This window comes from Streptopelia decaocto (genome assembly GCF_964273445.1).
Source record: "Streptopelia decaocto genome assembly, chromosome: Z".
NCBI lineage: Eukaryota > Metazoa > Chordata > Aves > Columbiformes > Columbidae > Streptopelia > Streptopelia decaocto.
Genome location: NC_138657.1, coordinates 25,761,733 through 25,775,041, shown reverse-complemented (window position 1 = coordinate 25,775,041; position 13,309 = coordinate 25,761,733). Strand labels below are relative to the sequence as shown.

The 13,309-nt window shown below is 39.2% G+C and overlaps 1 protein-coding gene across 1 annotated transcript in view; it reads right to left on the bottom strand.

The window, feature by feature from the left end:
• CEMIP2 (cell migration inducing hyaluronidase 2) overlaps nt 1–13,309 on the bottom strand; it is a 91,813-nt gene that overhangs the window by 60,073 nt on the left and 18,431 nt on the right. The gene's annotated exons all lie outside the window — the stretch shown is intronic.

Genomic DNA, 13,309 nt, shown 5'->3' with positions numbered 1-13,309 from the left:
CAACCAAGCCTTTAGAGAATCAGAGGTAATGACTGCACAGGAACAGACATTGAACAAAAAAGGTCCTGCTGGCTTTATGTATTGCACAACCTGCCTATGAGACTTGTTTGGCCAACATTTGCCACTAACCATGGTGTTCTCTACCATACCTTTACATTTACAAGCACAAAGAATCACCAGTGGTGCTGAGCTATTACAATGATGAGACCCTTCCATGGGTTCAGACTAAAACTCAGGAGGGGGCTAAGCAGTGCAGAAGCTTCTCATTGGCCTCTGCTGCCGAGATGAGCTTCATGCAGTCTTTGGACTAAACCTCCACCTATACATGATCCAGAATCATGCTCTGATCCTAAGAAATTAAGAACAAAGGTGTCAAGAGTTGAACTTGGTAAAAATTACATAAATCATATGTTGAGAGCTACTTACACTTGCAGAAAAGGAGGAGTTCTTGAGCAGCACTGGTCAGAACAAGAAGTTGAGACTGGAAAAATTTGTGTGCTCTCCTTGAAGGTCTCAGCAGTTGGAACACCAGCCCTTAGACATTCACAGTCCTGCTAAACAAAAAGGCAAAGAGTCGGATACTCTTTTTTGCCAAAGCTATGAGTGCTTTCAGATCAAATCGCTTGCTATACACAAAGCATTGTTTACTACACAGTTATAGAGATTCTCAGGATGTTTGTTATTTTACTTAATTTCAGTTGTCTAATATCTAAAACTTTTGACATTACTGTTTCAACTCATACACTTTTCAGGAGACAAAAACCGATATCTTACATGTAAATTACTGGTTTGGGTTTGCTGGGTAAGTTTGGGTAGTGGGGAATGCAGGGGCGGCTTCTGTGAGAAGACACCAGAAGATCCCCCCATGTCCAATAGAGGCAATTCTGTCCAACTCCAAGACAGACCCACCGCTGAGTCTATCAGTGATGGTGGTAGCACCTCTGCTATAACATGTTTAAGAAGGGAAAACAAACAAACAAACAAACAAACAACTGAGTAACAGCAGCTGTGAGAGAGGACTGAGAACATGTGAGAGAAGCAACTCTGCAGACACCGAGCTCAGTAGAGCAGGAGAGCAGCAGGTGCTCCAGGCGCTGGAGCAGAGATTCCCCTGCAGCCCATGGTGCAGACCATGGTGACGCCAGCTGTTCCCTGCAGCCCATAGTGGTCCATGGGGGAGCAGAGACCCACCTGCAGCCCATGGAGGACCCCACTCCAGAGCAGGTGGATGCCCGAAGGAGGCTGTGACCTGATGGGAAGCCCGTGCTGGAGCAGGCTCCTGGCAGCACCTGTGGTTCCATGGAGAGAGGAGCCCAGGCTGGAGCAGGTTTGCTGGCGGGACTTGTGACCCCATGGGGGACCCAGGCTGGAGCAGTCTGTTCCTGAAGGACTGCACCCCGTGGAAGCTACCCATGCTGGAGCAGTTTGTGAAGAACTGCAGCCCATGGGAAGGAACCAGCTTGGAGAAGTTGGAGGAGAACTGTCTCCTGTGGAAGGGACCCCAGGCTGCAGCAGAGGAAGAGAGTGAGGAGTAAGGAGTAGCAGAGACAACGTGTGATGAACTGACCACAAACCCTATTCCCTGTCCTGCTATACTGATGGGAGGGAGGACGTGGTGAAGCCAGACATGGAATTGAGTCCAGGAAGAATGGAGGGGTGAAGGGAAGGCTGTTCAAGATTTGCATTCACTTTTCTGATTTGTTTGGTAATAAATTGGATTAATTTCCCCAAGCTGACTCTGTTTTGCCTGTGACAGTGATTGCCGAGTGATCCCTTCTGTCCTTATCTCAACCTACAAGCCCTTAATTGTACTTTCTCTCCCTGTTCAGTTGAGGAGGGTAGTGAGAGAGCCGCTGGTGGGACACCAGGCAGCCAGCCAAGGTCAACCCACCACGATTACATAGTAGTTTCATTCTTGGTGGCATGTCACTTTCACTGAGAGAATTTTAAAAAGGCTTTTCCCTGTTCATTTCGTGGTTCTGATAACAGCTTACTTCTAGTCAGCTTCACAATTTGTTTTGTCTGCCACAAGTAAGCAGGGAAAGAAAACACTTTTTCAGAATCAGAGGAACATGACAATAAATCATAAATTGTCTGAAAGACAGAAAATACAAAAATCACTTCCACTTTTAAAATTTCCTTCTCAATGTAAAAGGTGCACTTGCTGTAGAGATAATGAATTAAAATGAGATAATGGACACAAATGTCTTTGCATACAGTTATTTCAGATCTCTTCTCATAGAATATCATCAAATTTGAAGCAGTATTACCTAATCCATCTATCCCGTATATTAAACACTCAGTGACTTGTTGCTAGATACAAGTCTAAAGGACTATTCATTAATAATGACCTCTTTTTTGGAAAGATATGTCTATATATGGTCTCCAAAGTTTTAAGTTTTGGGTTACCACTCCTCTCTCATCCCCCCCCAAATGAATCCTATTTTATTTGATGTATTTACAATTCAGTGTCTTTAAGGTTTTTGTGAGATATACAGAAATCTATTCAGGCAGCCTTAATATCTGCTTTGGAAAGCCTGCAGCGCTACAATTAAGTTTCAAATACAGACTGCTTATCAACTTAATGACAGAGATTGCTGACTGGTACAACAAAAGGCATCAGAAGTGAATGGCTCCCATACATCCCATGGGTGCTAATCCTGAAGTTCAGCAATGACATTTTAAAGGGAAATATTAGTAATTACTATACTCCTGATTGGGGAAAAAAAAAAAGTTGGTATGGTTGATAACTCCCCATCACTGTTCGTTAGTGTCATATTCCAAACCTGGAGTGGAGCAGATACTTGCTCTTTGGAATTGCTTGCCTGGAGAAAGAGATTTCTTCCTCCCTTTAAAAGCATTTAACTTTCATCCTGGTATACGGGATGTTCCTTTTACTAGCCAAATTTTCAAATGTTTACTCAATAAGGAAGGCAGACAGCTACTTCATCAATAAAATGCTGACTTTTTCACATAGAGTTGACAACACCTGAAACTTCACAGGAGGCCCATTTCTTTCTTTGTACTACCCTTGAACTAGAACTTAAGAAGTATTTAAGATCTGAACAAAACTGTCAGGTGAAGGTCATTTTTGTTTCCCTTGGACTTGAACATGGGCAAGGCATAAGAGACCCCTAGAAAAGATGATGATTCCTAGGCTTCGCACAGGAACTGGAAGCCACAGAAGCTTAGGAGGAAGTTACGGCTTAAGGCTCTTTTAAACACCAGATAATGCTATCAAAGGAAAAGCTGCATCTTACTATGGACCAGGCAATCTAGAGCATGAGTCTGCTACATTTGATGGCTGGCTGACACTTAGCAACATGTTTGGTCTTCCAGTTGCAGCACTGAAATCCCCTGTGGATTACAAACGGCATAAACTCAGAGAAGTTGTGGAACTGCAGAAGCTGAAGTTGTGTTCTCTCCTGTCACATACCCCAAGGTATTAATCAGTGACAACCTCAGGCCTCTTTCATTAGCTTGAAGTTTAATTAAATGTTTGCCTTCCAGTCTCAAGATTCTCTGTTCTTTCCAGAATGCCATGACTACATCAGAATCAAAGCTTTCTTTTAAAAATGAAGTATTTTTAGCTTCTGTTTTGAAGCTGGAGCTTGGAAATATAATTTCTGTGTCTTTTGCAGGTTCAAAATGCAGGAGGTAAATCAAAAGGACAAGGCTTGTGCTAGTGTGTCTTGAAGGAGGAGGATAAGCTCAGGAGTTTTTGCAGTCCAACACATGTTTTTAATATACCAGATTGGGCTGGGCTTGAGTTCACTAGTTCTTCCTTGTTGAAAAGACTCATAAACATCCTCAGGGAAACAGATCTCTTATAAACCTTTACAGAATGCATTCTATTTGGAACTACATTCCAGACACACTATCTACACACAGCTCCACAGGGAACTTCTTTTTTTTTTTTTTAAACTATCTTCTTGATAATATCATTTCTACTTCACAATGCAGTATTGTCTTCATATAATTCTGCCAGTATTGTCTCACAAACAGTACAACCATTAACTACTACTTAAAGGGTAGTGGACAGCTAACAGGAAACAGACCCTTTCATCTTCCAGTCAACTTCAACCAGTACTCCAATAGTTCAAAAGAATGATGGATTTGTGTTTATAAACTGCATTAACAACAAAGTGCACAGAAATTGCCCGATGCCACTGTGGGGAAGCAGACTGAAGGCAAGCAACCTTCTCAGTCCAATTCTATGCAAGCCTATGTCTGTTCTGTAACAATTAGTCTTATTTGATATTCTCAGCAGAAAGGTCAAACCCAGGAAGATTAAACATACCTTCTTGGGATCTACCTGTTCTGGTCCTTACATCATTACCATTGTAACTGATTGTCATAAAGACAGTCAATACCATTGACAGACTCTTTCAAGAAAATGTGTAAAATAACAATGAAGTCAGAAAAAAACCCACTAAACTGGAAGTACCTATTTGAAACATGAGTATAAATTCATCTAAATAGGGTAATATTATTTGCCAATTTTTGTACTGGCATAAATTCCTACCTTCCTAGCGCAGTCAAACCCAGAGCCTTTCCATTGAACCGAAGATTGTGTCAAGTCATCTGCCTTCTAACAAAGACTTTTCAGCCTAGCATGTTAAATGTATTAATGTCTGGTAATTCAGATGTATGTCAGCAGAGGGCACAAAGACAATCAGAAAGCTTTCAGTTGTATTCTAATCTAAAAATACCTTTCAATAATCACTGTTTTAGCATACTTTTGTTTCACTATCCACATCAACCTTTTGTTACTGCTTGAAATTGCTGCTTCTAGGAATAAGAAAATGAATTTCATGAACATTAAATGTAAGTATTAAAAATAAAGAAATATTATTTAAGAAGAACTCTCTGCTTACCTTCTTACAGCTCTTACCTTCCCATAACCTTTGTTATACGGGTTTCCACAGGAAAGCACATTGGAAGATGACAAAACGAAGGCAGGTGTTTGCAGACTTACCCTTTTCAAGAAAGCCCAGTGCGATTTGTTACTGAAGTTTTGAATTTCACATTGTATTACATTAAATACATTTGAAAATTAAGAATCAACACATGTAAATAAAGTTATTCCTGAAGCAGTTAATCTAACCTTATCTGTGCAACTGAAAGAATGATTGTAGGTATAATTCAAAGGACTTACACAACTGATTTTAACTGACTGATCCTACTTTGAGAAGAATACTATAAAAATAAAAAAGACCTTAATTGTAATAAAATTTTCAGTGTCTCTAGCAAACACTTTTAGGTCTGATTTCGCTGTAGCAGGACTAGACACTTCTGAAGTCATGGCTACTGCTTTCAGTAAGATGGGCATATTTTTTGACTACTGTAATTTCTGCCCTCGTAGGTGGTAAAAATGCCAAGAACCTAGAAAATTCAAGTGTGGTCAGACTAAAGGACCATAAATTGATTTTGAGTGTTGTAACTAGCTATATGAGGATCTGTTCCCATGCAGCACTGGAAACAGTTACATTACATTGACACAAAGAGCAAAGACAGCTCTGCACCCTGTGATACACTAAGCTTTGGAAAGAGCTCATCACAAAGCTTTAGACATTGGATTAGGGTCTGGCCCAGTGATCTCCCAAGTGTATGTGTGTGGTGGGGTTGAGTACACCCCAGAGTGTGTGCAAGACCATCTGCTGGGGTTCAGGAATATGTTTTGTACCATTAAAAAATGAAATAAAATATTTTTAAAACAGTGTTTGTTTTGTCTGTATACCTTACTTTTAAAATTTCTATATTTGTATGTGCTTTATAATGTATGCAGTGTATTAGTACAATAGAACATGGTTATTCTTCATAAATAACTAAATATACACCTATTGGGGTGCATTCTCAAAAATGTTTTACCCACAGAGGTGCGTCGTCAAAACTGTTTGGAGACCACTGGCTTAGTTCTAGTACAGGAATGGTGTCAATTAATAAAAGTAGACGATGTGCCACCTTTACACTTAAATTCTTTTATCAGAACAAATGGATTCCCCAGGGACATATAACAAAACACAGGATATGGAAAAAACAAGCATATTTGTAGGGTGTTTCCCCCTGTTCTCTCCTTTCCACTTCCTTTTATTTTTCTATTTTCCTTCTTCCCCTCTGTTTTTCATTACATTTGGCATGTCTCCATCTATGAACTTCTCCACTCTCATTTGGGTAAGTTAATTTTTCCTTTCAAAAATGTTTTATTTTATAAAGCCAAAAACTCTTAGGTGCTTTTGTCTTTTTAAGTTTTTTTTGTTTTTCTCATTTTGCCTAGTTCTGTCACAATCTCCCCGTACTCCCGGCATCTCCCCGCTATCTGTCTCACCCTACATTTTTTTCCCTTCTCCACCTAACCAGAAGCCCCTGTTATCTGATTTGCGGACCCATCTTTGGCTCTTCCCATTGCGTGTTTCCTCCCCCTCCCCTTCCCCACCAACCGTAACCTTTTCCCCAGTGGGACTCCATATTTTCCACATCCTCTCTTTCCTGTTATTTTCTTTTCCCATAAAAAGATGGAAGAGAAATACTTGGGAGTAGAGACATGCCTTTGTGGTGTTCTGTTTCCTGCAGCCTTCCGGATGCCCTTTTCCTTGGCAGCAAACCTGCCCCTGTGAGAGCAGGAGCAGCTCACCACTCGCTGCAGCAAGCCCCCTCCTGTCTGAGGTCCTCTGCGTTACCGAAATGCAGCCACTGGAGCCTCATCCACATCTGGCAGCAGGTTGGAAGATTTCTGGGAGGATGTGCCGGCTTGTGAAGCACCAAGAGCAGGGCAGGGACAGCGAGACAGAGCGCAGGGGTGAAAAAAGGGAGCAGGGGGTAAGAATCCGCAGCAAGAAATGGGCCCGTGTGCATTGGAGTGCTGAAGCCAAAGAGCAAGACATTCTGAACTCAAGGAAAGACCTCCTCCATTCGCAGCTGGCAATTACATTACAGAAGACATTAATTCAAGTATTGTTACAGCAGCTATCGTTACAATAAGAAGTGTGGCAACATGCAACTTAGTGGTCGAAAGTCTTTGCAGTCTGAGATTATTTGTTTGCCTGCTGCTGCAATTTTCCGAAAGTCATTAACTCAAGTGTTTCAGCATATAAAATGGCATAAGAAATCATCAGTGAAGTGTAAGCTAAAAATAATGTAGGCACTCCATATTTTTTTTCTTAGAAAAATCTGGGAGCTAAAAGAAAGGGCCACTACAGGAATTATCAATGTATACACACACCTTTGACCAAAAATATCGCAAAGTATTATGGTACATACCAGATAACTTTACTAACAAGTTATAGATGACTATTTAAATTAGTCCTCAATATATGTGCTGATACATGGTTTTACAGCTTTAATTGTATTAAAAAAATAATCTATACACATTTTGGGTCTTCTCTCTGTAACAGATAATTTGGAAGCATGTGCACATATTTTCAGTAATGCAGTCTCTTTGTGCACTCTAGTTACTGCTTATCAAACGGGACATAGCAAAGGACAACTAAAATGATTAAGATGGGCGTGAACTTGCTTTACAAAGAAAAACAGAGTGAAATCTGCTAGGTGTAAGATGATGGCAGAACTGTTCCCCAAATCCTGCAAACACAAAATGGAAGACACTCATTTTGGAGTGAAATTTTTAGGAGAAAGATTTAAAACGGAGAAAAGAAAGTACTTCTGCTAGAGAGAGTAATTAAATTCTTGGATTTGTAGTCATGTAACAACAGTTCAAGAAGGGGATAAACAAATTCGCATAAAAAGATAAATAGATTTTAAAGGGCATAGGTTTGGATGTACCCTTTAACATTTCTAGTTCTGTAATTTAGGATGTCAGTGGAGTATGAGATGTGACAACTGAGCATATCTGGGTCTTCAAGCTCTTCCTAAACAGCATCTCCGACTATCACTGTTGCAAATAGATTACTGGGACAGACGGACAACTTACCTGACACACTAGGGCACTTTTAAAAATAATTTACTGCAAGGAAAGCATTTACTGTGCATTAGTTGCTAATTCTGTTTGCATGTTCTGACCCGTGTGCAAGTGTGATACAATTAAAGAAGCACAAGTAATCCTGCATTTATTGTGGGTAAGGTCACAGGGTTATTGCAGGAAAGTGATACGTTTGGTTTATTGCACACCCATATCCTGTTGCTGTGCATGCAATCTACATAGCCCAGAAAACTGCAATAATAATATAAAATTTAGATATGGAAATGGATGTATTTTTCATGGAAGCTTAATGGAGTGGATTAGCTCCCATCATTATAACCAAATTGCTTCTTTAATTATGTCTACGTAACAGGAAAAAAACCCACCATGAACCATAAAAGAGAAGCACAGAAGAGCAGTGCAGCCAGTCAAATCACTCACTATGAATAAGATTCAAACCCTTGGCTATCATAAATGATCACACTATTTGCTCTGATGAAACCATACAATTATACAACAGCTAGGTATCTAATAGTCTTCTGTGTGCTGATTGTGCTATATGGAGATGTGTATATTAAAAAAATATTAATCAAATACTTGAATAAACACACACCTGTACCTTAATGATTCCTTATAAAATCCAATTGTCACCAAAGTCATACAGTACTAATTACAATTCAGAACAATTGATAAAGTTTAAATAAAAGAACAACAAAATTACTATTAAAAACATACATTTTCATGGGTGGCCAAGTCCTCACACACTGTACACAGAAAGAGACAACTCGTTCCAGATGAGCTGCTGTACACTGACAAAGCAATAAATAGAAACGAGTCATAATGCTTAGTTCACACATGAACATTCTTGTTCACATTATATTTTTTTAGAGTAGCTATTCGCCAAATATCCACGTAAACAAACCTGCTTATGCAAATTTCTGTAGAGAGCAAGGATAAATGTCACAGACCAGAGAGTCATAGGCAAATACAATGTGATTTTGTTATTCACGAACAATGCTTTACATAAAAAGCATCTCCTTACCATTACCAAATTAAAATTTAGCATGGCAATAATACATTGTAACAGCATGGTCTGAAATGGTCATGGCTTAGATTTAACATTTTCCTTGTCTGCATTATTCTGGATGTGCCTCCAGGACTGCATTTTCAGATTTGCCAGTCTTCATGGTTTTAAGATGTCTTATGATACCTCGTTTCTGTGAAGAGCTTTAGCTACTGACAAGCAAATCTCAGCTTTTCCTTAAAACCCTCTAGACTTGGTGACTGCATGGAAACACATAAAACACAGACAATATATCATCTTAACTTTTAGAATTACTCCAATTCTTTTTGTTTAGGAATCATAAATGACAGAGTAACAGGTTAGCTGTTACATATCTTCTACAACTACAGCAGAACAGGAGCTCACACACTTTTTCAAGACGGTACTCTTCATTTATCCTCCTGTTCTGGTTCCAAGCATACAGCATATGGTCTGTGTTATACCACTTGAACCGCCACAAAACCTTTGGCAGGTAGTGGCTTTTATTCAAGCTTGTTGCTAACTATAAATCATGCTACAACACAAACAGAATTTTGGTAAGTAAACCATGCAACACCTTGCCCTTCTCTGTACAGCATGCTATGAAAGAGTTGGCCAAATATCAAATAATGAAGTAAACTATATATTTAGCACCACCACATGCCACCTTGGGTAGCAGAAATATCTGAAAACCACGATGTCTCTTGTTAGCATTTCAGTTTGATGACCCAAATATTTTGTGAACATGCTTCTAATGAATTAAAACATTGCCATTAACATAACAAAACAGCACCATCCTGGGAGACTGTTTCAAACCAGTGACCAGCACAGTTCTGTTCCTGTAGAGTGCAGCATCTACCAAATGGACCTACAAAACCTTATTTTAGCCAAGATTTGGTGCAAAAATCACAACACATCATATGTGCCTCCGAATCAGTAACGCACTTAACAAAGCTGCTAGTGATTTCAAGTCCATACCCTCCTTGGTCTCCTTAGGATGGCTTACAACCCTTTTATGTATGGAGAGTACTTAAGACTGTACAATATTCATAAGCAGATGACTTCCCCAAACCAAGGACCTTTGCAATGCTTAAGATGCTTGAAAACACCTTGCACTGCTGTTATAGTTCTTCAAGGTACTAGATGGGTTACTGATCAAACTTAAAATGCTGTTCTAGCTTAAGGCTCATTTGAAGCTTTGGTATAATTTTGTTTTAGAACAATATACTACTCATTTAAGAAAACTTCAGGAAAAAAGGTTTGTGGTGTTGTAGGTTTGGAAAAAAAAAAGTCCCAGTATGAAAGCAAGATTCCATTCATGTGGGTATACCCTATGCTGTAGGAGACAGCTACCTGAGATATGCATATTGTCTATCATAATAGGAAGCTAAATTGATTATCTCATCTTCAGTCACTTCTCTTCCATGTCTGCTCCTCAGTGCTGAAGGTTACAAAACTATTTGACCTCTGTAAGCAAAATAAAATTTGAAAATGAAACATTAAAATTACAATTATTTGTACAATGCCTCATTCACTAAACACAAAACCTCTTCTAGGCAAAAAACCCTTTTAAGGTTTTCTGATTATTTTCAAATAATTAGACTACTATACTTTACTAATACCTCTAGGGAAATACTGAGATACTCAGATACTTCTTTTTTTTGAGGATGCCCTTTTCCTCAGTGGCAGAGTAATTTTTTTTTTTCCTCTTCACACTGAGCTCTTTCTTAAAGCATCTTCCTTGCAATTTTACCAGAAATATGCTAGAATTTTACTTCCTTCCACAGAAAGAGCAAGAGATCTTACCTGAGAAATAAAAACCCTTTTTTTTTTTTTTAAAGGAAGAAGGTATAGTGTGCAATTTATTATCACCACACAATGGAATTTCTTCACAGGGAAACCATTTTCTTCTATGGCTGTTTTGCAATTAATATTCTCTCAATGCAAATTGTTTAAGAAGTTTCACATGTTAAGAGGTCTAAGGCTATTTCATGCTGACATTGATCGTGAGCAGCACCAGATTGAAATGAGATTTTACACTAACTTGTAACAATTGAAGAGAGTCAGATGTTACTGAACTGTTTAAATAAAAGTGGAGCAATCCTGATGCACAGTTAGCAGCTCATGAAAAACGTTTTTTTTTCTTTTTCCCCAAGGAGAAGATAAATAACTTTCAGTTTTTGGTTTATAAACACTTTTCAAGTGAAGTAGAACTAGCTTTATTAACTAATCTTATTAAAATAACTCAAAACAACCCTATCTTCAGTCTGCTGCTTGCCAAGCACATAGGATTATAGTTGTGACTGCAACATTCCCATCTTTGAGAATGTTTAAGACATCTTTCAAGCATTTTTTTCTCTTTTCAGAATAGCATGCCTATACTTTACATCTAGCTTTTCAATCATCGTTCTTTTGTAGTAGGGTAGCAATGTGACTTCTGATGACATTGTCAGTGGTATAAATTTTGCTACTGGAGCCAGTCTTATGTACAGCACATCAGTGATGGTCTCAGGATTAAGAGATAAAACCATTTTTTCCATAGCAGTCTTTTTGTTGCTTTCTGTTGCTGAAAAATAAGCCATCAAATGTACAGAGCATTAAATGAAGATAACTGCTGTAACTTAGTCTCCACTTCAGAGCTGGTGATGGAGTGCAAGTACGTGTAGTGCCAGCCATCTAAGGGATTTGCATGGCATGTTTCACAACAACACAGAAAGGCTGAGGTTGAAAGGGACCCCTTGAGATCATCCAGTCCAACTCTTGTGCTGGAAGCAGAGTCATCTACAGGAGGTTCCCCAAGGCTGTGGTTCAGCTGGGTTCTGAATATCCGTAAAAATGGGACCTTCACAGTCAGTTCCAGCGTTTGACCACCCTCACAAAAAAAGTTTTCTGGTATTCAGATTGGATTTCCCTTTTTTCAGTGTGTTCTCTTTGCCTCTTGTCCTCTCAGTGGGCAGTACTGAGGAAAGTCTAGTTCTCTCCACTGCCTCCCTCCATCAGATATTCACACATGGTTAAGATCCTCCCAAACCCTTTCTTCTCCAGACTGAACAGTCCCAGCTTTCTCAGCCTCCCTTCCTATGTCACATACTCCAGTCACAGCTGTGGCCCGACACTGGACTTGGTTGAGTCCATCCATACCTTCCTTAACACTGAAGAGCCCAAAAATGGACCCAGCACTCCAGATGTGTCTCTGCTTGCAGTGCTGAGTGGAGAGGGAGAATCACATCCCTCGACCTGCTGGCAAGTCTCTGCCTAATGCAGCTCAAGATGCTCTTGGTGATCTTTGCTGTAAGGGTACATTACTGGCTTGTGGTCAGCCTGTTGTTTGCCAGGGTCACCAAATCTTTTTCTGCAAAGCTGTTTTCAAGCTACAAGCCCCCTACTTACACGGGACGATTTTTCCTCTAGTTCTCAAACATTCTTTCCTTATTTTTGTCTTCAAGATATTAACAATGCCCATAGTATAATGAGAAAAACTCCTGTCTGTAGGACCTGGGATATTCCATAGCAAGAGGCACCAAGTACTATCCCTGTTGCATAATGTCATCCACTTAAAGGGACCCAAAAGTAAACATGTTTTTTTTTTTTCACTAAAAAAGCTTGAAAAAGAAAGCACGTTTGAAATCAGTCAGTAAGACTAGCTAACTGAACATACATTACAATTCTTTGCTGCCACAACCAGACAGTAAAAACAAAGTTTTGGTGTGTGTTATTTTTTTTTCTTAATGGGTAGCTGGGAATGTGAGACAGAAAAACAGGTCCAAAAAGACCCCACCTTTAGAAGGTAAACTCATGTAACAAAGTGTTTTTAAAGTTGATTTACCAAGAATTCCAGAACTGAAAGACAGTTAACTGTCGAATATTTGCATCTCAAAGAAAAAATGAAACAAACAAAAAACCCAAAGAAAACAGAATGAGACCACGTGGTTCACAAAATGCTCTTTTCTTTTTCCCTAAAATAGAGACATTGTCTTGTTAATTAATGCTGAATCAACTCTTATTTATCATGAGACAATTGAATTTATAACATAAAACAACAGCCTATTGTCAATTTCACCAAAAGGATGGCCTAGGGACAAGACAACCACCATGTCAAATGTTTTCCTCCTAACTGCAATACCTCAGTTGCTTTATGTCAGTTACAAATTTACTGCCATAATATGACTCTGAATACACCTCAGGTTGTGCCTAAAACCAATTTTAATTCCTTCAGTAAACAACTTGTCTGAAAAATCTAAGTGTAAAATAGAAATCAGAACAAACTGGCAATAATTAACCACATATAAGTGGTGCCAGGGAGACCAGAACCTTTAACCACCGATGTAATCCAGCACAGCTGCAACTAC